Raw genomic sequence first — 24,249 nt, forward strand, 5'->3', positions numbered from 1 at the left:
AGAGAGAAAAAATGAGTTTTGCTGGTATTTTAAAATCACTACCAGGAATCTGCAATTCTATGTATGAAACTCTTGTTCACAGAATCTCATTATCCCTGAAATTATTTCTTGATTAAAATGAGCAAGGTGACAAAGCTTCAGTTACAGATATGTGCCTGTCTAGCTCTCCTGAGAACATGTGCATGCACACATGTGAGCCTATACAGGAGGAGGTCATGGTATGCCTTGAGTAGAGAGAGACATGAAGGGAAAATGCAAACTCCAAGTGCTTACAATATTTTCAAGTCTTCCCAGAGAAGACTGAGCTGAGTGGCTTCAAAGGAGCTTTAACATAGCATTTGGCCAGCAAGAGTGTCAGTAAATCTTCAGGAGGTCTGAAGTCTCTCTTAAAAGAGGGAGTTACAGCCCCTCACAATCAGTTGTCTTGTGAAAGTGTGAGCAGTTTGATTTTTCTGAGTCTGTGGGGAGGCACATGCAGGCAGACCTCAAGTCAGAAAATCTTAATAAATTTTCTAGAAATATATATTTCAAAATGTTCAGACTGAGTAAGAAGAGAAAGCAAGATAGTAATTTTTCATAATGATAAAAAGTCTTGTTCAAAGTCTTTCTCATTAAAAATTAAATAACTTTTGGTGCAGAAATAGAAGGTAAATAGGAAATGTATTCAGAGCCCTGACACTTATGCTGAATAACAACCAGGAAAACATGCTGTGGTCCTTGAAGGAGACATAGAGCACAACTAAACAAGGAAAAATACAGAAGAGAGAAGATAAAATTAAAAAAATAGGCAAGTGAAGTGAGGAGAAATGTCAATGATCTGACAAGTAGCATGAGTACAGGCTTTTTCTGTTATTAGGGCAAACAGGAAGACGTAAGAAATTCAAACACTTTGTGGGTACAGGCTGACATGGAGAAACAATGTGCTGAAGGAAAGACTTCCTTACATGCAGAAAGAATTTGTCCACACAGGAGAGACTGAGAAATATCAAAGATGTGAATTAAATCTTTTACTCTAGAAAAAAATATGCTCTTATAAATAAAGGAGCTTTCACTGGTATGAAAAAACATAAAATGCTGGTAATGGTCTAGAAGAGGTATTGAAGAGCAAAACTCTAAGAACAAATCTATCTCAAGTGTGAACATATAATTTCCCTCATGGGCGATCCCAAGAACAGGTTGTGGGGTTTTTGGAAGAGGCTTCCAGTTTTTTCATGGTAAAATGTTCAAAACTCAAAAGTCTTCTGAAAATGTTAAAATACATATTAAAGAATGCTGTTCATAATTGCAGTGTCAAGGGCAGAATAAATATGGAGAAAAATTTTTAAAACATTCGTTAATTCAAAAACCCTTCCAAACTGAGCAAGAACACCAGAGAGCATATGCCTTCAAAAGAAACATTTGCTGAGACAGCAGGAATCAAATTCTCCCAGAAATTAAATGCTTCCATGCCCTCACTACAGGTTTGTTTCATCTTTTTCTTTCCTTTTTTTTCTTGGAAGGCTATTTTTGAACCACAGTCCCCAGATGGTTAAAAACCTTCTTCTGATTTCCAGACTAAATTTATTCATAATCAGTTTATATTCATTTGTCCTTGTGCCCGGACTGTTCTTTAGTTTTAATAGTGCATCTATATTGTGTAGCTATTTGTAGATTAAATTATTAATATTACAAAAGATAGTATCATTTTTTAAGAGAGATCACTAGATGAGATTATGAAGATAAAATTCACTGTTTCAACAGCTGTTTGATCATGAAGTTATAGCCTAAAAAGATTATAAATACAATAAGATGTGTTTTCATATCACTTCGAGGGAAACAAATATGTATCTTTTTATTACTTTTTTATGATACTCAGTTATGAAATACAGTTAAAATAAATTCCACTGAAACTAAAGGTCGTGGAAAAAGCAGGCTAGGTGGAGTTGCTGTTCGTTGGTTAAACGCAGAAGTCTATTCTTCAACCTTGGTACAAGTGATAGGATGGGTTCTCCTTTGAGCCACACTAATTGTTTGGTTAACAATTAGCAATATGACATTTAATCTGCTACTGCATAACAACCAACTAATTTTGAAGTGGATTTGGACAAATATATTGTTTGAGGGAGGGAAATTGAAAGTGTTAGGTTGAAGGAATAATATCCTGTGCAAACATACTGTAAAGACTATATTGCTAGGTTTTAAAAGCCCTTTTGAGCACTGAAGGTGCCTGTGAGTATTAACAGTTCTTGGTATATGAATACCCAGCACTAAGAATTTCTAGATTTTTTTCCCATTCCTATATGAAGGAGGAATGCCAAGTAAACTGTCCTCTGTCAGACCCACTAGGATATATTACAGGGATTCCCCTTTCCCTTCTGTGAAGGACAGATTGAAGGCATGTGAAGACCAGTATCAGAAATCACATTTCTTGGCTAAATGAAATTTCATATCTATCAATTTACTTTCCTGTTCTCAGTATTAATTACCTGCAGTCCATCCAATGATGCATACCCCATGTACAAATGGCATACAACTGGACACCTCAATCCATAAGCTATATACCCTTAAGCATTGGTCTGTATAAACTCTGTGAATGCTGAGCTGGTGACTCCTTCCCTTCTATCCCTCTGTGGTTCCTCCTGTGTTTTTGGGTAGTACAGGGCCCTTCTTTATTAGCCTTTTCCACCTGAATAAGCCAGGGCAACACATGACTCCTGACCTGAAGCAATTCAAGTGAGTAAGCTGGCTCGCTATTTGCAATGCCTTTCTACGTGATGCCCCTGCCTTTCCTCAGCAGACCCAAGGTACCAGAGATGTCTCAGAGATGAGGAGCCTGCCTGCTCACCCTGTAGCTCTGGGGAACAAGTAGGGTGAATATGAGAATAGCAGTTTGTGCCCACAACAGTGAGTGTCCCACTGTGAGAGGTAAATGGTATTGCTGCTTATATTTCAGCTGATCATAAAAGTAAAAAGGTTACAGTAGCCCAGAGGATAAACTGAACTCAAAGGTACTTGTAGCTGCTCTGAAGCTTGTACTATAAAACAAAAAAGAATCAGAAGCAAGCCATTCATTGAAGTCCTGGCTTTCATGCACTTGTATTTGGCATTGTTATTTTAATCTTCTGACCTCATTTTTTGTTTCCGTACTGTTTGTCTTCTCTGGCAATGTTTAACTTACTAGGTTAAAATTAGTCTTGTGTTACGGAGATATTGTGCTAAGCTACTGGGATTTTTCCCTCTAAAGTTCCCCCGATCTTTATCGGCAATTGCTCAACATCTGCATAACTCTGTCTTTCTTGTGTCTAAACAATTACACTTGGGAGGCTGCCAGCTCGTGGTGGCAACAGGCACCTCTGATGAACGTGAGGAAAGTATTATCCATCCACTCAATACATTTTATTTATGGCAAAGAAGGAAACCCCCACCTCATGCACAGTAAATCTGTACCTGCCTACCCTTCATCCACCTTCACCAGGATCCTCCCCTTGTTTCTGCCTTCTGAACTGGGCACTGATGAAGGAAGTTTCCTAGGAAGTCTGTTGGAGTAATTCTGCATTTCAGCTTAAATAAACTCTACCTGCTGCGTGTGGTACTTCGAAGATCTTTTCTCCTGAAAGAAAATGAGAAATTAATTCCATCCAATGATAATTTATGTATAAAACAAGTTTGGAAATTAACATAAAAGTAACCTTTATCTTCTGTGAGAACATATGCTGAGAAATATGTGATGGTATCCTATTTATGCAGTAATTAAACGTGATCTTCTTTATCTTCATCAGCCTTTAGGAAAAAGCTACTTCTGCAGCAATTCTTTGGGTTTATGACAAGTTTAGCTAGTCCTAGAGACCTCTTGGTATACTGGCCATCTATTATCAGGCTTTTAACATCAATACTGATATTAAGATATTATTATTTAGGTGGAAAACCCCACTAAGAATAAGATTCTGATCCTTTTGTGATACACAGGTCCAGATATCTAATAAGAATTATGAACGCTAATGCTCAAATACTAACTCTTCTAAAAAAAGACATTTTCCAGGAAATATCATAGAGATCAAGTTTTGTCCACATGTGTGAAAGTATTGGAATATTTTTATTATATTATTTATTTATTGAGAGGATTTTGAATTTAATTTGATTTCTGGATAATGAAGAACAGTGCAAATAAAATCCATATATATCTACTTAATATGAACAGCAGATTATTCTAATTTTTTAGTTGCCTATTTTTGTTTATGAGAAAAGAAATGCATTTATTAATAATAAAATAGAGATTATATGAAATGCAATTAGCATGTTATATATATTATGTATATTCACTTTTTGTAGCACAATCAGATTATTTTGTGGATGTACACAACCACTAAAACAACTGAGAAAATATAACTGATGCTTGAAACTACATACTGTTCTGAAACAGCAAGAAATATTCAGTATTTATATGTCAATCTTCCTAGAAAATATTCAAGTGGCCTAAAAGCATAAGTTTTGACTTATGAAGCAATAAGAAGAGATTCTGATCTTATGCCCCCTGTTCTAATAATCAGTTTTTGTTACAAACTTTTCTTATTCCTGCCACCATTTTGGACTGATCTGGCAATTTCCTGCTCTTGGGCTGAATGCTTAATCAAACAGTGATGTCACTAGAGCCAGTGGGTAGGCTGGAATGAAATTATTTTTGTCAGCGTTCATGTTCACAAGACTGGCTCCTGAATGCTCAGTAGTAAAGCAAAGATATTAAATATAATAATTATAGTGGACACTTTCAAGTGCCCATGTGGCCTTCCCTCAGAAGTGTATGATTTCAGAAGGCAGCCTTGGATATTTAGAGATCTTAATCACCTTGCATTTTCTTTGCCTTAGCTCATACCTTGAAGACTCAGTTCTTTGGCAGATCAGTCCCTTAGAAACTTAAATTTTCAATTCAGTGCTTGTCCAGAATTCCCTCGTAGGTTTGTTCACCAGTGCCAGCTGAACATAAACACCATTAAAAATCATACAGCTAGATGGGAACTATCTAAATTGTGAGAGAGGTGGAGCTACCTGATTATTTTTCAGTGCTGAGCACAGGAATGTTAATCTGCAGTGTAAATTTGTGTCCTGGTTTAGGGCTGAGGTCATGCAGACAGGCTCTAACTATTCAGTTCTTGAGTACAGGGCAACCCCGCCCCAGAACTCCAGCATTAAAGGCAAACAAACAAGTAAATTTTTAGGTAACAATTGAGTACATATTTAGATCTCTAGAATGCTTACTAACTTCAAGTTTCATGAGAGACTGCAATCAGGAGAGACTTGAGTAAATCAGGACAGCTGATGAGAAAACAAGCAGAGTGGAACTTGCAGTCATCTGATTATCATTAATGGCATCTCCAGGACAAGATTAGAGAAAGAAGTTGAGAAAAAAATGATTATTTTCCCTTTCTCTTCTGAAAACCATCTCATTATTACAGACACACATCTGATTTCAACCATCCGAAGCAGAGAAAATCCCAAGGTCACTAGATTCCCCCATGGATGTTGAGTAAATTGGACTGACAGAAATTTCATCTTGATTTACTAGAGTTGTCATGCTTTTTTAAAATTAAAAGTTGTACAACTGGGATCTATCACTTGAAGTGTTATTGGCAGGAAATCTAAAATTATGGGCAGATATTTCATAGCAGCAATGAACTTTACAAGTGAAATTCTTTTAAGAGGACAACAGGAATATAAGGTTCTGAGTCTTATAGCAATAATGTTTTATGATGCTACAGTAGATCTATAAGAAAGACATTGTGGTGCCATAACATGTACAGAGAAGGTCAACGAAGATGGTCAAGTGTCTGGAGCACGTATCGTGAGGAGCGGCTGAGGGAGCTGTGGGTGTTTTGTGTAGAGAAAAGGAGGCTCAGGGAGATCTTATCGCTCGCTACAACTCCCTGAAAGAAGGCTGTATCCTGGTGGGGGTTCAGGCTCTTCTCCCAAGTAACAAGCAATAGGACAAGAGGAAAGAACCTCAAGTTGCACCAGGGGAGGGTTTAGATTGGACATTAGGAAAAATGTCTTCACTGAAAGGGTGTTCAGGCCTTGGAGCAGGCTCCCCAGGGAAGTGGTGAAATTGCCACTCCTGGTAGGGTTTAAAAAATGTGTACATGTGGCACTTATGGACTGCCATTTTAATAGCTGGACCCAATGATTTTAAGGGTATTTTCCAGCCTTAATGATTTTATGGTCTTTGATGAAAAGACTAGCATAAACTTTCAAAAGCCTTTGGATTTCATAAGCTTTTGCCAATGAAAGAAAGGTCAGTGGAGTTTGTTATGAGATTCCCTTTATCAAGAGGCGGAATGACTGTAACTCTAGCACTGTATTTTTTATTTATCCCATGGGTACCAGCCTAGATCTTATAAATATGGAGTTTTGTGACAAGAACATTCCTCTAAAACATCCTCTTTCTGTATTAATTTGCCACAGGTTGTGGGAAAACGTCATTCTTCGGAAATTTTTGTAGAAAGATATTTCCATGTGTTTGATTACTTACCTGTTTTAGCAACTACTTTTTCAAATGTTGTGTGCTCAAAGGCATGAGTATGTCTTAGTTATAGTAGGCTATGAAATATACTGGAGCATAGCCACTTTGAATAAGCACCACATGTTAGTATTTCTATAAACAAAAATGTCAAGGACTGCAATTTACTTAGGTATTCCCTTGGATGTGCTCTCTTGTGATCCATTGTCAGTGCAGTGATGTTGCCAGGAAGAGTATTAGTAGGTTCTCCTGAATCAAAGTCCACTTCAAAAGTTGATGTGTCACCTGTGTCCTACAAGTATTACCCCTGCTCTCAGTTTTTGAGAGGATCAAAGTCTAACAACTCTACTAATGAACTGTCAACTAATTTTTAAAGAAATAGCCATGAACTGTAATCTGTCTATCTATCTATCTATCTGTCTATCTGTTTATTATATGGAAAAGCATTTTAGGGGCTTTTAAACATTCTTTCAGGTTGGAGGAAATTTGAAGTACTACGTTGAAACTTAAGGAATTACGTGTAAACTTATGAAATTAAAGCAAACCAGAAACAGACACTTGATTCTGATATGATTATCCAAGCTGGATAAGATGTGAAATGTAAATGCTACTAGAAGTTGAACATCAAGAGAGGTTTTAATATTCATTCAAGTCCAGCTTCTTGTGGCAGCAATTAAGTGGATATATTTTTTGGATCCCTTATTATATGTTACTGACCTCTGTCTAATTTCCCAGTGGCATAATGTCAAAAAATGCTGCTATAATAAATGCAAAATACGTGTTTAAGAAGTGTTCTCTAATATTTTCAAGGCTCCCATAAATTTCATGGAGTGAAAATGCTCCTTGAGGACATTTCTAGAGGAGACTGCTCTTTCTGCCGTGTCGTGTCCACACTGAATCCAGACAGGTTAGGCCAAGATCTGATAAAATAAACAAGTGCCTGATTCTGATTGTAAATAGATTGCCTGTTTGAAACCCTGCACAATATGAACCTTTCCGCTTCCAGAGAAGGAAGAGGTGAGGCTGTCCAGAGAAGAAACTGAAGCAAAACTATTCTAAAACCAAGATGGACATTCAGGGTATTCCCATTGCCACAGTGCAGTTGGTTCTGTAGAGATTTAGAGGATAAGGCACAAGGTTGGAAAGCAGTGACAAATACTGGAGTATTATCAAAACATTTATCCTGGAGAATTTTTTAAATGTTTAATTAAAGACACATTAAAAAGCTTGATATGTCAATAAAACACCAGCGTTTTGCACTGGAGCACATTAGGTGCCTTAAACTGCCAAACAAACTGTGAATGTACTGTGCATGGCAACTGCTTGACATGTTGATTGTTTAATCATTAAGAGCTAGACAAATACTCTAAAATATCTTCTGTGCATTTTTGATTGAGGTTCTATATCCCTTTCCTATCCCTTTTGCACTTGCTTTCAACAAATGCTTGAGCAAACAGGTTTTATTTGCACCATTCTACACAATAGGTGACATTTATTACTGTACAGAGGAAACAGAAACAATACACCTGGGTGCAAAACTGATTCAAAAATAATTTTTGTGTTATTAGGGATTTACTGTAATCTAACTGGATTAATGCTGTCTGTTGCAGTGCAGGTTTGATGTCTCAAAAGAGCCGCTTCAGAGATGCACATCACACAGAGAGATGGACAACAGTGGCACCCAGCTGTCCCGCTGAGAATGGGTGACTTCCACAGACTGGAAGGTAGCAATGCCATGTATTGACCGTAATAATTTGCAATCCAAGAGAATGAAGATGTACGTAAAAAAACATGGTGACTGAGACTACTCTATCAGGCTCCTGTGGTCCTCCCCCTGCCCTTACTCAAGTTCAAAGTCTTCTATGCAAACACTTTCTAACAGAGTGAACAAAAAAGTAACTTCATCTCAGTTTTCAGGAAAGGCATTCAATAGAAAACTAATATTGGTGGCTATGAATTCTTGAAAAGCTACGTGACTAAAGAGGATAAGAATTAAAATGTTCTAAAATTTCTTAATCTTCTTTATCTACTGAAATTCCCCAAGACGTTCAAAACCTATTAGAAACCACAATCAGAGATCAGAAAAATATATCAAATAATCTGAACCCTTACAATTTAATTTATGAACTCAGGATTCTATTGCGATGGAAAAATCTCTGACAGAGGCTGTTTGTAATCCTTCTAAAGGAATAAAGCAAATAAATTCAGGAAAATCTAGATTTACTCTTGCACATTCTGCAAGCAGAAAAGAGCTAGGCTGGATGAATACATTGCTAATTGTGAATTATTCATCTCACTCTAGCAATCAGTAACATCCACATTAAACATTAAAGACCTAGATTCACAAGGAGAATGTAGGCACATAAATACCTCTTCAGGCATCCAGGGTTGACATTTAAATGCTAGTGGTATTCAACACCCCCGCATCACCCCTCCCACATTTTCATAGGTGCTTAAAACTGCATACATACTCAAATTCCTGTTGAAAGGCATCAGAATAACTTCCAAAATTTTAGCAGCAAGGAATTAGTAGGTACCTGTTTTATTGTTTTCCCATGTCAAAGTTCACACCATAATTCTCTTTCTTATTGCAGTTTTGGTATCCAATTTTTTTTTCGTCTTACAAAGGTACACTCAGAATCTGTTTCACTAAAACATTAGAGCTCTAGCTTAAAGCCGGAAGCTTAGCTTCTGTACTTCTACCTGAGTGCTAACAGAAGGTGCAGAGTCATTCTCCAGTGACAGTGGTCTAATAAATATTTAGAACTTTCACAGACACAGCACACACACAGACTGAGCTCCAAGAATTGAAATGCATTTCATCTTGCTAGCATAGCTATAAAATCAATAGCAAAAATATTCATTTTATAACTATATGACGATTTCATTACTCTCAATGATAGTTTAGTTTAACCCTTAGAGCTTGGTACCTTGGCTGGATTTGAAGGGGAGAATGGCTAATAACATGGTGATTCCCACTAGGTCAGATGTGGCTCAAGCTCCAGGAAAAGGAAAATGGCCAGTACTTTACATGAGTCCTCCAAGGTGAACAGGAATTCTCTGGCACCTGTTTCAGAATGACTCTGAAGAGAAGTATCAAGTTTCCAGATTTAAAAGAGGGTTATGACCTTCAAAAGGAGATTATACTTCATAATACCATGCTTTTTTGTATTTCTTTTGGGGTGCTGTTCTAGGACACAAGTACAGATACTCTTTAAATTAAATATGGAATCTATGCTAACTTTTTTATATCCTTTTCTGAAATAATTGTGCAATTGTTGTTAATTCTCTTTTTTATCCAATCATCTACCGCTTTTCTGGGATTAGGGTTTTTCTCTCAAATATTTTCACTATGAAGAAGATAAGTCTTTAGGCTGATTAAATACAACTAAAGTTTCTGGGGATGCTCAGGTATAAGAATACCACAGAGCTTGTTAAGATAATTTCATTGTTGCATTTGAAGGATCTGCACATACATCAGCTAATCAAACTCTCTCTCCTTGGTTCACTTTTCAAACAAGCAACTGAGGAATAAACTTTATGGAGACTGGAGTTTCCTGAGAAATCTTTTTTCCCTCTTCTCTTGTCGATCTGGCTTCAAGTCACCGCTCAAGGCGACTATTAGTTCAGCGTGGGCCTTATCAACATTGTGTGAGATATACTCATACAATGAGTATATGCTGTAGAGGAAGTGGTGGAAGACAAAAACTCTTCAGTTATGCTATAAACTTATTTTGCATAAACTACTTATTATAGGTATATGAAAATCCTCGATTGAAGATATTTACATGACTCAAAAGATTAAGTTCCATCATAAATGTTTGAACTACAATAAGCATCTGTTTTAAGGCTAGAAATAAGGAGTAAATACAAGTCAATAGTCCTCATTTAACTTGTGATATCCTATAAAGGAATGAGAAGGCCATGATGGAGAAAGGGAAAAGTAAGAGCAAAAGTGTGATGTCTCAGAAATCTTTAACTCCCTTTGAATTTTAGCATATCTAGCATGAGTGTGTGAAAGAAATATTTAGTCACACTTGTTTGTTCTTTAAAAATATTTCACACAAAACCTTTTTTAAATATAAGAATGTTGTGTAGTGAATTCCAATACATGGTCACTAGCAAATAAATTCCTTAAAGCAAAAAGAAAACATTATCATATCTGAATGGAGTGATACTGTACCAAAAGACTTTCACTTTTATGTATGAAGCCTCTATTTATATATGCATAGGAAGTAATTTTGTTGAAGCCAGTCTAAAAGGTAGTTCTGCATTTTTAGAAAATGTAGCAATGTTGTGAACAAAATCCTTCCAAAAATTATCTTGCAGTATTTGCTAGAGGTGTGCAGAATTACAAGATTGCTGAATTACAAAATCTGTCAATGTAGAAATAATTAATAATATCACATAAATTAGACCACATTTGAGCAAATAAATAATGTTAATTGTAACAGAAGTATAATGAAAGCACAAACAACATTTGACTTTTTTCTGGTTTTAGTACATGATAAAACCTTCAGATAGGTATTCCTGTTGGAACAGAAAAATTGGAAATGGGAAATTGTCCAGCTTCCCAATGGCAAAGTAAATCTCAGTGGAATAATTATTTTGATATTAAATCACTTTTATTCTGGAATGAAGTATTCATTGAATAGCTGTTCTGGTAGAGCTTACAGGGAGAGCTTATTCTACTGTAGTTGCAATGGGCAATTTCCCTGTGCAGGCATGCTTAAGGTTGTGCAGAATGTGGTCTTTAGAAATACTGCTCCATGCCAAGATGTTTCATAGAATATTTATTTTTGCTTGTATTATAAAGCTCTGTAGATACAGGTTTGTGAATGGGATGAATGGGTACTTAACAATTAATAGCCTGGCTTCAAAATATGAGACAGCTGTTTCAGTTGGTTTCCACATGTGACTCCAAATATTTCAGTGGGATGTGATCTCTATATATAGTTCAGACACAGACCTCCAACTCAAAGAATCTGCTAGAAAAAGACTGATTCAGTTGGAAAGTAGGCACTTAGAATGGATGAGGTGCTTTCAAGTTTTCTGACTTCTGCCCTTTAAAGGAATTGTATCAAGTTTTTGAAATGTGATATCTTAACTTTGAAGGACTGTGAAATATTCGTAACTTTTCAGGTCATCTGCTTTTTCCAGTCGTGATATTCCACTGATATTTAAAATAGGAAACTGTGGATGCTTTCCTCAGAATGTCAGCTCTCTGGTTTTTTAATGTGTTTGAGCAAGAAGCTGTGTGTGAGAGGGAGAGAAGATATCCCACTTTTATCACCTTGATCAACCACAAGCAAGTAATTTCAGCGCAACTGAAATTTCATGATTTGCTGTGTGCCTGTCCAGCATGACTAATAAAGCTGTGTTTTAATGGATGAAGAGTGCAAGTATAAATATATGGCATAAGGGAACAACTTTGGAAAGTGAGATTTCAGAATTCTGAGCACAGTGCTGGTTTCACACTTTTCAATATTCCTTAATAATCTGCATATTAGATTAATTTCATACACTTGCAAAGTCATGTGTCAGGTGTGTTTATACTGTATGATAGATATTCTATATAGTAATAAAATTCTGGTCCCCCCACCTTGTCTCATTATAGATGCACTAAAGTGTACCACAACTTCCTTCCTGCTTGGACTCAGATGTCCTTATGTGGAAACTTGGGTTTGTGGTAAGAAAGAGAGGGCTGATATTCACCCTCTTTCAACCACAACAGAGCACGCCTAAATCCCACAGTATAACTCTGGTCTTTGCTTTCAACAGAGTTGTCTATACAGAGAAACCATTAGGAACAATTTCTTCAAAAAAATACCAGGACAAATCATACAAGAAGCAATGACGTTCAGTTACAAAAGGCTGGATCTGTTAGTCTCTGAGTCCCCCATTTACTCTTATTTATTTTCAGATCTGCCTCCTAGTTGTGGTTAACATGAGCAATGAGATAAAAAGGGGGAACTAGTTCCTGGACAATTAGCATCTGAGTCATGTACTGTTCCAGCCCTTTACAAAGCTTCCCGTTTCCCACATTAACCATGTGGTAAATGCCACATGGGCGGGCAATCATGGAATCAAATGTGGTGCCTGGGTCTAATTAATCATAGCCATAGATATTGTCTTAACCCAAATTCTACTGCCACCATCATATCCGAAAAGCACTTTCTAGATCTGCTTTGAGCAGCATGGCTGATATCTATGATATGAAGATACACTCTGCAGTTTTTCTGCTGGTGAAATCGATATAAGTTTGGAAATATGAACAGTAATTATTATTTTGTATCTGTGAGTTTAAGTCCTTTCTTTTCTGAAAGCAAGGCTAAGAAATATATCCTCTTTAGAAAGAAAACTGTCAAGATATTTTCAGTGTCAAATTAAAGCAAATTTTACTGCTTTGCATTTTAAGAGGCTTTTGACAAAAGTCATCATCATGTGGGGAAGGATTAATCTACAGAAAGTCCTGTAAGGTGGTGATATTCTAGGGAAAAGAAAGAAGAAAGTGTTGAAAAAGATAGCTCTTGCTCTGGAGTGGTTAAAAGTCAAAAATAATGGTATTGGCATCCAATGAATCAAGCAAATCTTATAGGAAAGTATATTGTACAGTTAGAGAAAAGGAATTTGAATATGGTAATGTCAATCAGCAGCAAAAGTATTGCATGTCTTTTTTCTCATCCCTTCTCCTCTAACCATAAATTACTTGTCTTTAAGATGACCCACAGATATCTGTGCCAACTCTGCTCACAAGTGTCACCAGTTTGCATGGGCAGCCTTGCAAAATTTGACCTTGGGAACATGTTATAGGAAATGCCCAAGCTGGAGGCCTTTTGGCTTCCAAGTCCCAGATAGTCCTGTATGTATTTTCCTGAATGTAAACATTTAATGTTTGCAAGCCCTTACAAGCATTAATCAACTCAGCCTTTGCACTGCACTGTCATGAGCTTGTTTTAATGATTTGGAGGGCAGCACAGCTTTTCATCAGGATTGGTTTTGGAAGATCAGATAGCTCAGAGCTGGGGAACCCAATGAAGCCAGAGGCTTAGGGGTGGCTGCTTCTAGCCAAAGGCTTTTCCTCAGTAGAGGGCAGGCCTGCCAAATGGGGCTAGAATGTGACTAATCTTTGATTCTTTGGAGAAATCATTAAGAAACTTTAGGCCTTAAGGATCAGCTGATAACTATTTATGACTGCAATTTACATCTTCAGATGAGGAAATGCTAAGAAATAATATTTTTGGGGGCCCAAAGTTAAATATCAAGGTTTGCTGAAATATATAATTATATATTATATACTTCCTTGCCTTTTAAGCAATTTTTTGGTGCTAAATGCAGCTCTGGACTTTTATATTCCACCTTTCTCCTTTTTTCCATGAGATCATAGTTAATTTAAGCCCTTAAACTTTCTATAGGGGTCTTCATGGAACCAGAGTCCTCTTTAACACACATACTTTCTTTTTCCCTAAACTTAAAATAATTTAAATTCTTTTTTAAAATAAAACTTTTTGCTAAATTTCTCTGAAATTTTTTGTTCAATTAAGCAGTTTTTGTGTCAGTTTGTGAAAATTACACTTTAGCTAAGATTTTTGACTAAGATTGTTTTTTTGTTGCTGCCTGATACCCTTGCAATATAAGAAAAATCAAGTGTTTGTCAAAAAAACAAATATTCCCTTACTCAATATCTGAAAGATAAATATTATGCTGTTGCTAGAGAGGTAAATGTTCTCCATTCTTTTTGTGTTCATTCACTTAATTACACCTGCGAAGGCTCCAAATCATTTAATGTATGTTACTATTGCTAAGTGCTAAATACAGATGAAAAGAAGTGTTGAAAGGAAAATGTGTGATCAGCTTCTGTGATGGCATTCACATATGCTCTTAACCTAGCACTTGCATTTTGTATATTTTGACAGAAGATTTAAGATCCTGAGCACTTCTTAACATACGTAATCATGTAGTTATGCTATGTCAAGAGAACGTGTTCCAATTCATTATAGACTGAATTAGAGGCTCTGAAAAAAGTTGTTAGACCTTCAGAACTGAATTAAGGCCAGCTTCAAATATCTTTACACTGAAGAATTCAAGACCTGCAAAAGAAATAGGATGGTATTCCACTCAAATGGAGATGTAAACACTTGCTGCATAATTAATAAATCTCCAATTGCTGTACGTAGGAGTGCCCTTCTTTCCCTTTGCTTGTTGATCTTCAAGGGCCCATTGAATTCACTGTAGCTATGCAAATTCACATTGACCAAGCATCTGACTTCTAGTGTCATGCAAGCTAGATACTAATAATGGCATAAGGTCATTTTATCCATTTTTCTGCCATGTTGAGATTCTAACCTACAGCATATTATGCAATTCAGATTATTAAAAGAATGAAATTTCTCCTACTTCCCATGAAAATTGGTAATTCCAGATTTTAATTATGCTTATGATTGCAGCCTTGCACATTGAGGTTCAAAAATATTTCTTAATTTCCTTTCCTTTAGCTATTTTTTCCCATAGATGGTTAAACATTTTTTTTCACTTAGCAGAATTCTCTCTTACTGGTTGTGTGGGTCACTGTGTTGGAGACCTATTTAAAGCAGAACAAATGTTTTAAGACACAGTGATACTGCTAGTGAAATGGGAATTTTTGCTTATTAGATCATGTTTTATTTCTTAAATTCTTTACTGCCACAATCTAAATCCTCTTATACAATCTTAGATTTGTAAAGGAGCACTTGGTAGGAGGATGAGAGTTACTTTGGCATGAGATCAAACACTCTGCAAAGTAAATTCTGGCCAAGCACTTCAGCTAAATACTTGGTAGTTTCAGGCACTGGGTCTCCACATTCTGTTTTGGGTCATGGGCCTTTATCTTCCAAGGACGTTCCAGGCTCAGTACTTTCTGTGGCCTCTTTTGCACGCTGTCTAGGCAAAAAGACTTCACAGCTGATAGAAATGGGAAATTACAGCTTCAGCTCTTTAAGACTAGCTGGTGTCTAAAGGCTCCCAGGAAAACTTCCCTGAAGATTTACCCTATCACGGCTCTGGCTTACAGCTCATTTCTTCTATGACACTTGATGGTGAAAACAGTCAAACCTACAAGCTTTGCAGAGCCACCTGCATTTTAGTTAGTTAAAAGAAAAATCCAGAAAGAAAAATAACTATGCAATACAGGGGAAACCATCAGATTTCTTAAGGTACTTAAATGTTTTGGGTCATTTAGGAGTCCAGGAATTTCAGTGTAATGTATGTCTTCATCTATTTTGACTAGTCTCTTTTGAATAGAAATTTCCTCCTTTCCTTTTACATTTCCTGCCTTTGTTGCCAGCTTCCCATTTTCTCACATGCTGACAGTTGAAAAGTCTCCATCTGCCAGAAAAAACTTGCCCAATAGTTCCATCCTGCTCAAACATCCCTCTCTTTTATGCCTCTTAGGCATTTCCAGCATAAGGTTTAACTTTTCCTAATGTGAACACTTGATAATCAATCTGATGCATCTCAGAGTGACTTCACCCCTCCTCTCAGTTACAAACAGAAGCCAGGGTGACTACCTCAGATGCAGGTATCTTCATGGCAACTACCTAAATCTGAGTAGTAGAATTGTGCACCTAGGCCGAGTGTTGATCAGCTGAAATACATCTGCAAACTTTTCTCACTCCTCGCAGATTTTTGCTGGGATCAAAGGCAGTGACCAAATTGCCTGGTTTTGGGAAGATTTGCAAATAAAAAGTCTCTCCTGGAGGTGTTGCAGACTAATATGGGAAATGCAGTGGTGAGCCCAAGAGAGGATGGTGCATGCCTACAACCTCCAACTGGGACCAATCTTCCTCTTAGTGCAGTTAACTGACCTTCAGGAGCACTGTATTGGCATGGAGCCTAGAAAAAGCCTCAAGCCTGAATGAAAATTTTGCCTGAAAGAACAGGAAAGCACAGTGCAACGTGAAGTATATTGTATTAGATGTGTGTGGGAGGTCTGCATAGAAGTTCCACCATTAAAACAGAAGAAAACAATTTAACACCAAAGTTAATATTCAAAGCAGCTAAAATAAATTTCAAGAACCAAAATGCCCTGCTGAAGATTATTTTCAGTTTACAAGGGTTTACACTTTTGAAAGAGACTTTAATTGCCTGCTTCCACCCACAAAGCCCATCAGCTTTGTAACCCAGTCTTCCACATGAGAAGAATATAGAGAGCACTTATTAAAGAACACTCAGCAGTGTTCAGCCAATCAGCTCACTCAAGCAGCTAACACTCTCAGTCCTGTAATTTGGTCCCAAAATTGTCTTCCACAAATACTGAACTATATGTTGAACTACCCCTTATGGTGTGGCTGAGATGATATATGAATTGCTACTGAGACTGAAAATATAATCTATCACGTCTGATTTTTGAACATATATGTTTAGAGAGTCTCAGGAACACTGTGGTTGAAAAAAATGACAGGACCAAACTGCGATGTTGATCTTTCAAACGCCTGTCCTTGCCCTAGTGGCAAAGAAAATTATTTCAGGTTATATAATAGAAAAAAAAATATCCATTACTGATTTATTAGGAGAATTATGTAAGTTGTCTTTTTTTTTTTTCCTCATTTAAAAAGGTAATCACTGGAGTGATGCTGTTTTCTTTTACAGAGGAAACATTATAGTATATTTCTTTTATAAATACACTATAAAGTTTTACACTGCCATTCAATAAATTTACATTACCCTCAGAAGTGCATACTGCTGATTCAAAGATGAGCAGTAACTGTACTTCAATGCTCCCTTTGAGCATTGTTCTGTACTTCAATACTCCCTTTGAAAGGTGGTACCTTCTTCATGTTGTATGTGACAGTTTCTTCTACATAAAACCTGATGAGTTTAATTTGTATTTTAATGAGTAATTTACTATATAGTAAGCATAGTCTTTAAAAAATAATGTTGTCCACCACTAGGGGAAGTTGCCCACATATTTTCCTTGTGCTTTTTTTTTTGGGTGTATTTAGATTCTAGCTCTGCCTACTCTTCATCTATTTTGAATGTGTTTTGGATTAGTCACATGATCCGACACTCGAGGTTTTCCACCTGCTTGTAAATTCTCTTTGCGTCTAAGAGTGTGTGGGGGCTTAGGAACAGATGTGAAGGACTAAATATATATGTTTAAGGACCATGTTGAGTTCTATAATAGATGTTCGACAGCTTTTATAACTAGCCAATTAAATCTTGGAACAAGTGATAGCTTTGAAAGGAAAACAATAAGAAAAGCTTTTATAGTAGTAAACAGCAACTGTACTGTTTCTTCTGCCTGTTGTTTCTGAATATAATATTTAATTTCACAGAGATACTGATAGGACTCTATGAGATTCAACAGATTGCCTTCACATCAATAATTTTGTTTCTGGTTTTGTTTTACCCACAGAGTTTTGCTTTCATGTTAAATTGGAGAGTACTAAGTTCTTAAAATGGAATCAAACTGGCAACTATATTTTTGTTATGTTTAGTGACAAGAATAATTTTAAACTGTACAATTTGAATGGTTTCCATAACTTGAATCAAGTTTGCTCAAAACACAGCTTGATTTTCTTAAAATTTTGCTGAAGTTTATTGAAGTTTATTGATGCTCTGTGGAGAACCTCTAAGTATGTCAAACTACTCAAATTATTCTCCTAGAAGAGTATAATTAGAGCTAAAAACACAACACACTTTTAGCAGAAAAAAATGTTTTTTCAGATACCTCAGTGTCTGGTCCTTCTTTCATCATGGAGTCTTGTCATTTAAAATGCCTCAGTACGGTATCCATTTTCAGTGGGAAATAATAACACCAATTTAGACAATATAATTGCATTCACCGGCTTAACCCCTTCTTATTTTTATAATTTTGTTATCAAACATCTAGTATATAGAGTATTTTGCACTAGTTTACTTGCTTAGTTAGTTATCATTCAATGGAATGTAATTCCTTAATGTGCAGGAAACAACAGAAAAATATTTATATGCACCACAGTGTGGCTGTCTAGAATGTCTGCTTACTAATCTAAACATTATCTTACGCATCTAGATTGACTGGCTGTGTATCTGAGCCCTCAGAGTGTTACCTACATAAAATCATGACAGTCACCACTTGTTAGGAATCTAACAGAAACAGAAAATTGGATGAATGATTTTTTTATTGATCTTCAAAATGAGGATTGAGGCATTTTTCAGGGAAAATTATGGAAACTCCTCTTAGTGCTACTGTAAATTTACAGCTGATGAACACAGGAACTAATTCCCATAGACAGTTATTCTGTCATTTTTTACAAGCATCAAGTTGACAGAAAATGAAATAATGGAATTAAAAATTATCCTTTGTTATTCTCAGAGCCAATTTATAGCCTACCTATGAATATTCTGTTTCTGCTTGTGTGTAGACCTGCCACTCTATTCTGTATTTTGGGAGAGACACAGATTGACTACAAACATATAACTAGTAAGGTTATTTTGCTTACATAAGCAAATGGTTGTTGACAGAGTCTGTTTAATTTCAAATTCTCAGCAAAAATTTGGGTATCTCAGGTCTTTGGTTGTACAAACACTCTCTCCCTAATGAAAACTTCACTAATGGGCAGAAAGTGTTGTAAAAGAAAACTGTGTCTTCAAATGAAGATGAGGCTATGGCTATGAGGGCCAAAGAATTAGCATGTGATGTACAGGACCAATAACTCAGTATGTGGATGTAATTAAAAAATCCCAGTTAAATCTGCATCTGGAGGTATCTTACTGTATCCTTGCTATGATTCATTTCTCTCTCTATAGGTGAAACACAAGCTGATGCAGCAAAGTTCCATGTGAAACAGAAATTAGCCATTATAGAAACTAGAGATTGATTATGGGTTCAAATTGAAATATTTCTGACGGGAAGACAGTTCTTCAATACAAATGTAAATGCACACAATATTTCTAAGTGAGATGAAATCATGAGCAGTGTTTTCATCCTAGAGTTTGACACAAGATTTCCTTAAGAATAAAGAAATTGCTTGGTGTTTACTGTGAATTCAGGTTTAATGAGTCATGTCAAACATTGAATTATCCAAACAAATCTACATTTTAAAAAAAGACACACAAATACAGATATAACTACATTTGCTGCAGATGTATTAGGGCCTATCAGCTTATTGTCTTTAGAAGAACAATAGTATGTTGCTCTTTTGTAAACCAAGCTAATTAGAAGTGTTATCGACTCCGTTTTTCACACATAAATTAGTGAGAATTTTAAATCTGTCTTAAATATGGTGTACACACATGTTCTTGGGTGTAATTTAGGCCATGATTATTTCCAGAGCTGGCAAATGCTAGAAGAAACATACTGTGAACATTCATTTGCAATTTTAAATGAATTTTAATGACTTTGTAGATATAACTATTTTATTCACTTTCCATCAATATCCATTCTGACAAACAAGTTTCTTGCGAGATTTCTTTCTAGAGCACAGGGTTCTATATGAAAAATACAGACTGTTAGCTACAAACAGATTTTAAATTGGTAATCAAGGAGAAAAATGAATATTCTAAGAGTCACAGTCCTCCAATCAGGAAACAAAAATATCACCATGTGATTATTTCTTCAACTAAAATAGCTTGGATTATGAATTTCAGTTCTTCACAATGAACTATGGATGAGCTGCAGACCAAGAATTATAGAAATTAGTTGGCAAATCATTTCAAATAACAAATAAATTAGAGTGAATCATGATGCATTTGTGAAAATGTCACAATTACTATGCTAATAAGTTTAAATTTACATAGTGCCTTTCATCGGAATGGATCCTAATGATGTATAATCTCAACATCCGGAGGAGGCATGATGTGACAAAGGCTGAGAAAAAAATGTCTAATATTACTTTGTTAATACACAGAAAATGATACTTTATTTTTCAAGCTGTATTAATGCATTTAATTGCTATCAATAAAATAATCAACTGTTTTTGTTTCTTTTTCTGTACTTCTTTATGTGAGATTTTTTTTAGCATTTAATTTTCTTTTACTTCCTTGCTTTTAACATTGATTTTCCTTTCATTCTTCTGTTATTTTTCTTTTTATTTTCTGTGAGAGTTTTCTTTATTTATTTTCTTATAACTATATTTTTTTGGTATCTGCTTTTTGCTTCTGTCCCATCTGTCATAGAAATCATTCTATGAGATGCATTTTTCTCACTATAGGTTTTTTGCACTCCAAGCTAGAAAACAGAAGTAAACCTTTTCCTCCTCCTCCTCCTCTTCCTCCTTCTCCTCCTCCTCCTCCTTTCACACTGCTGTTTTACTGTCTTTAAGTAATTTCACTGATTTTTCTTTGTGTCTTTTCCATCATTCCCACTATTATACATCCTTAGAATATTGTCTTCTCCTGCCTTGAAAATCCCTTCCCTCTGCATCCACTGTCATCCAAATGTCTCCTATTATCCTTGCCCATGATGCATCAAAAATGTAAGCTATATGCATGTGCTATATATGCCTAAACAGCATATGTTTTGCATATTGAACTTTTGTGAGATCATATATTGATTCATAAGAGTGGTTCCCTTTAATTACAGTCCTCACACAGACCATATGTTATATATAAAAAAACATATGTCAGACTATCTGTGTGTATGAAGCATTCAGGCTTTTCCCACATGGGCAGGTCCTGGAGCTATCTTGATCTCCCAAAGCAGAGTTGGTTACTTTTGGTTTTCCTCCTCAGTCTTCCAAGCCCCAGAGAATTCCCACTGACATGTGTCCCCATGTTCCTCTGAGGTTTGTCACTTCCTTGCATGTTTGTTGCCTTCTTTGCTCCATGCTGATATGAATCCCAGGGATTTTTGTTTGGTTTTTTACCAGAAATGCTTTTGGTAATTTGATTTACAGAATACCTTTTTCGAAGTTTGTTAATGGATCTTTCTTTACCTTATTCTTTCTCTATATTTGAGGGAGCTGCACTAGCTCTGCAGCTACACACCCTCTCAGAAAACTGCAATTTCCCAGATGTCATTTTTTCAGCTACTGTGACAAGGGTACTCAGTGACTCCTTCCATCCACAACATTTCAAAAACCTCTTCTCCTAATAATTAGGAAACTGCAATCACGTGTAGAGATGTATTGATGCTTGATAAAGACTATTTTATGTTAGGATATGGTCGTAGCTGCTCATATTTTTTGTGACTGCAGTAAAGTAGCATACTGATTTATATTTTAATTTAGACAAGTTTTTATTTCTATGGGATGTTTGTAGGGTCCACACAATGCAGCAGTAGGGAGATCTTTTCAACTAAACAGTAAGTCAAACAGGACACGATAAAATAAAGGCTAAAGTGTTCTGTAATGACTACAAGTTGCATGACAAATATTAGAGCTAGGACAGAACATGATATGTCCATAGATGCAGGACACATAAGCCCAAGTAATTAATTGGTGTAATGCTTAGTCATTAAAAAAGGAAAACAACTTGCAAATGAGGAATCTTAATAGAAGGAAATTAAAAGGAGCAGTTATAAGGAGAAAATATTTGCAGCTAATGTGAAAATTTGACTATACAACACTAATGGCTCATAAGAAACATGGCCTGTTAAAATACTTTAGGTAGAAGCTGGAGAAAGCTATACAGAAAGGGGTTGCAGGCTACCAGAAGCAAGAGAATGACCTTGAGAGGGTCATTCGTTTGTGTGCTTTTCACAAATTTTGTTTGACTGCAACATTGTGCCAAAAAAGGCAGACGTGGATGAGAATGTTTGTAAAAGACAGTCCACAGTAACTCTGTCACCTTATGAGGGTTCATTGAACTTGCAGGTTCATTCAAATGCTAGGTTAAAAGTCATTAGTCACGTATTTTTAAGTGCTTGGCAGGACCAAGTAATCAATTCTGCCAGTCTTTCCCTAATGTGCATGTAAGTGTGTTCAGCTGGTGCCATAGTCATATTAAAATAAGCACTCTGATATTCAAAGAAACATGCTCTGCTTCCCAATGTATGAAGAGGCAGTCTAAGTCCATATGCCATGCCTGAAAGGTGGGAAAAATTATGAAGTAAAGGTTTGCTTAATTAATAAAGGTTTCTCCATTATTTGTTGATTTTTTTTTTTTTTTTTTTTTTTTTTTTTTCAGATACTGATTTTGGGTTCTATTATTCCTTGCAAATAGTTTGGGATGAAAGTTTCCTGATGTTGAGGTGGACTGGGAAAATTGGTGGTTTAGGTGTCAAATGAAGGAGGTAGTCACTGACCTGCATAAAATAAAGGACAGTGAATCATGTGGCCAAGATTTTGTGTGCAACTCAAGACAAGAAAATTGTTTGTCATACTTGATAATGCCTCCTGTGATAGTAAACCCCTCAGAAATAAAATAGTCATTGAAAAGATTTTTTTTTATGTGTCGTTCATTTTGATTTTGGATTTAAGCCAGGCAGCTGTTAATATGCCCCTGGGAATATGGAATGCTTTTCCCTAGCAAATAATATTGGTTTATATGAGAGGATAAGTGGACCCAAAAGGTGTTTTATATTATATTAAGAGCCCAATAAGTCAAAAGTAAATATTTAATACATGACACAGAGTGTCACACTCTAGGATTATGGAGTAACACAAACATTGTGCTGAATACAGACGGACTAGATTATAATCCTATTAGATGTTTTGTACTGTACAGACAATATGCTGTATTATTTCTTTAAGAAATTATTTACTGTGTTCCTATGAGTTAGCATACATTGTAGTGATGATAACATGCAAGTTTTATGTCAAAAAATGGTAATTGACCCTGATGAATTATGATGAGGAGGGTGATTTATTATATTACCATAAATGTGTGTCTCTTGCCATATTTCTTAGATAAAAGTAATTGTTTAGTAACAAACCTTTCCCAGGAAGAATTATTAGTTAGCCACACTTAGGTTAGAGTCCTAAGGATCTCAGAAGCTGAGACAAGGTAGAGTTAGCAGCCTTTATGGTGAAAATCATCTATTGTTTGCAGTGAAAACAAGTGGCTCACCAATATAATCATAGTTTTTTATTATACAACAGTAGGTTGTAAACCCTATTGAGCCTAGTCTATACAAAATGAGGTGAATAAAGTTCATTTTTGTGAAACTGGGTGGTGGTGTATCTTCTGAAAAAACAAATAAAAGTTTTAGTGGTGGATACAGTCTCAGTTTATCCTGCTTTTAATAATGAATGTTTCCTATCAGATGAACTTGGAACTCTCAGAAGTCATTGGATGATGGAGCTGAAAGACGTTCTGTGTTCTTGGGAAAACTGTTTTCTTCCCATGACAAGGGAACATGTAGGTAAAGTATATTTGTTCTATATTTTGGTTATTGTTCCACAGCTCTAGCATTAGTCTTGGCTGGAAGGCAACTGCTTGCAAGGACAATTACCATGACATGATGCAGTAGTCTCTGGATACCATTGTTTTATCTGTTTTTTAATATTACTGCTGCCTCCAGGTCCAATACAAAGTTGATCCAGGTAGTTCAGCAGTCCTCTCTGGAGGCAGCTTTTTCCTGATGATGCAGTCCAGTGAGCTTGCCAATACCTGAGGAGAGTAGCTCACTGCTGGGGTGGGAAGTTTGTTGTAGATGTTAAAGCTGATTTCTCCTGTGCTGTACTGGGCAGCACAGCTGCAATGAAAAATAGCTGTTCTGGTGCAGCGTTTCAAAATGAAAATATGTAGGGCTCTGATGATGCTCATACCTTCACAGGCATGCAGAAAGCTGAAGGAAAGTGGAATGGCTAAAGAACACTTCATACTTGCTGAGAGCACTATTTTCTAAAGGGTGTGTACCA

At 36.1% G+C, this 24,249-nt stretch overlaps 1 long non-coding RNA gene across 1 annotated transcript in view; it reads left to right on the plus strand.

Moving 5' to 3' along the window:
• LOC120750549 (uncharacterized) overlaps nucleotides 1-23,700 on the plus strand; it is a 47,665-nt gene extending 23,965 nt beyond the window's left edge. Inside the window, exons 2-3 of the long non-coding RNA XR_005700040.1 lie at nucleotides 8,098-8,211; nucleotides 23,652-23,700. This is a non-coding gene — a long non-coding RNA (uncharacterized LOC120750549). The remainder of the gene's footprint in view (nucleotides 1-8,097; nucleotides 8,212-23,651) is intronic.
• Nucleotides 23,701-24,249: the final 549 nt, after the last annotated feature.

Source organism: Hirundo rustica, chromosome 3, assembly GCF_015227805.2.
Source record: "Hirundo rustica isolate bHirRus1 chromosome 3, bHirRus1.pri.v3, whole genome shotgun sequence".
Taxonomy (NCBI): domain Eukaryota; kingdom Metazoa; phylum Chordata; class Aves; order Passeriformes; family Hirundinidae; genus Hirundo; species Hirundo rustica.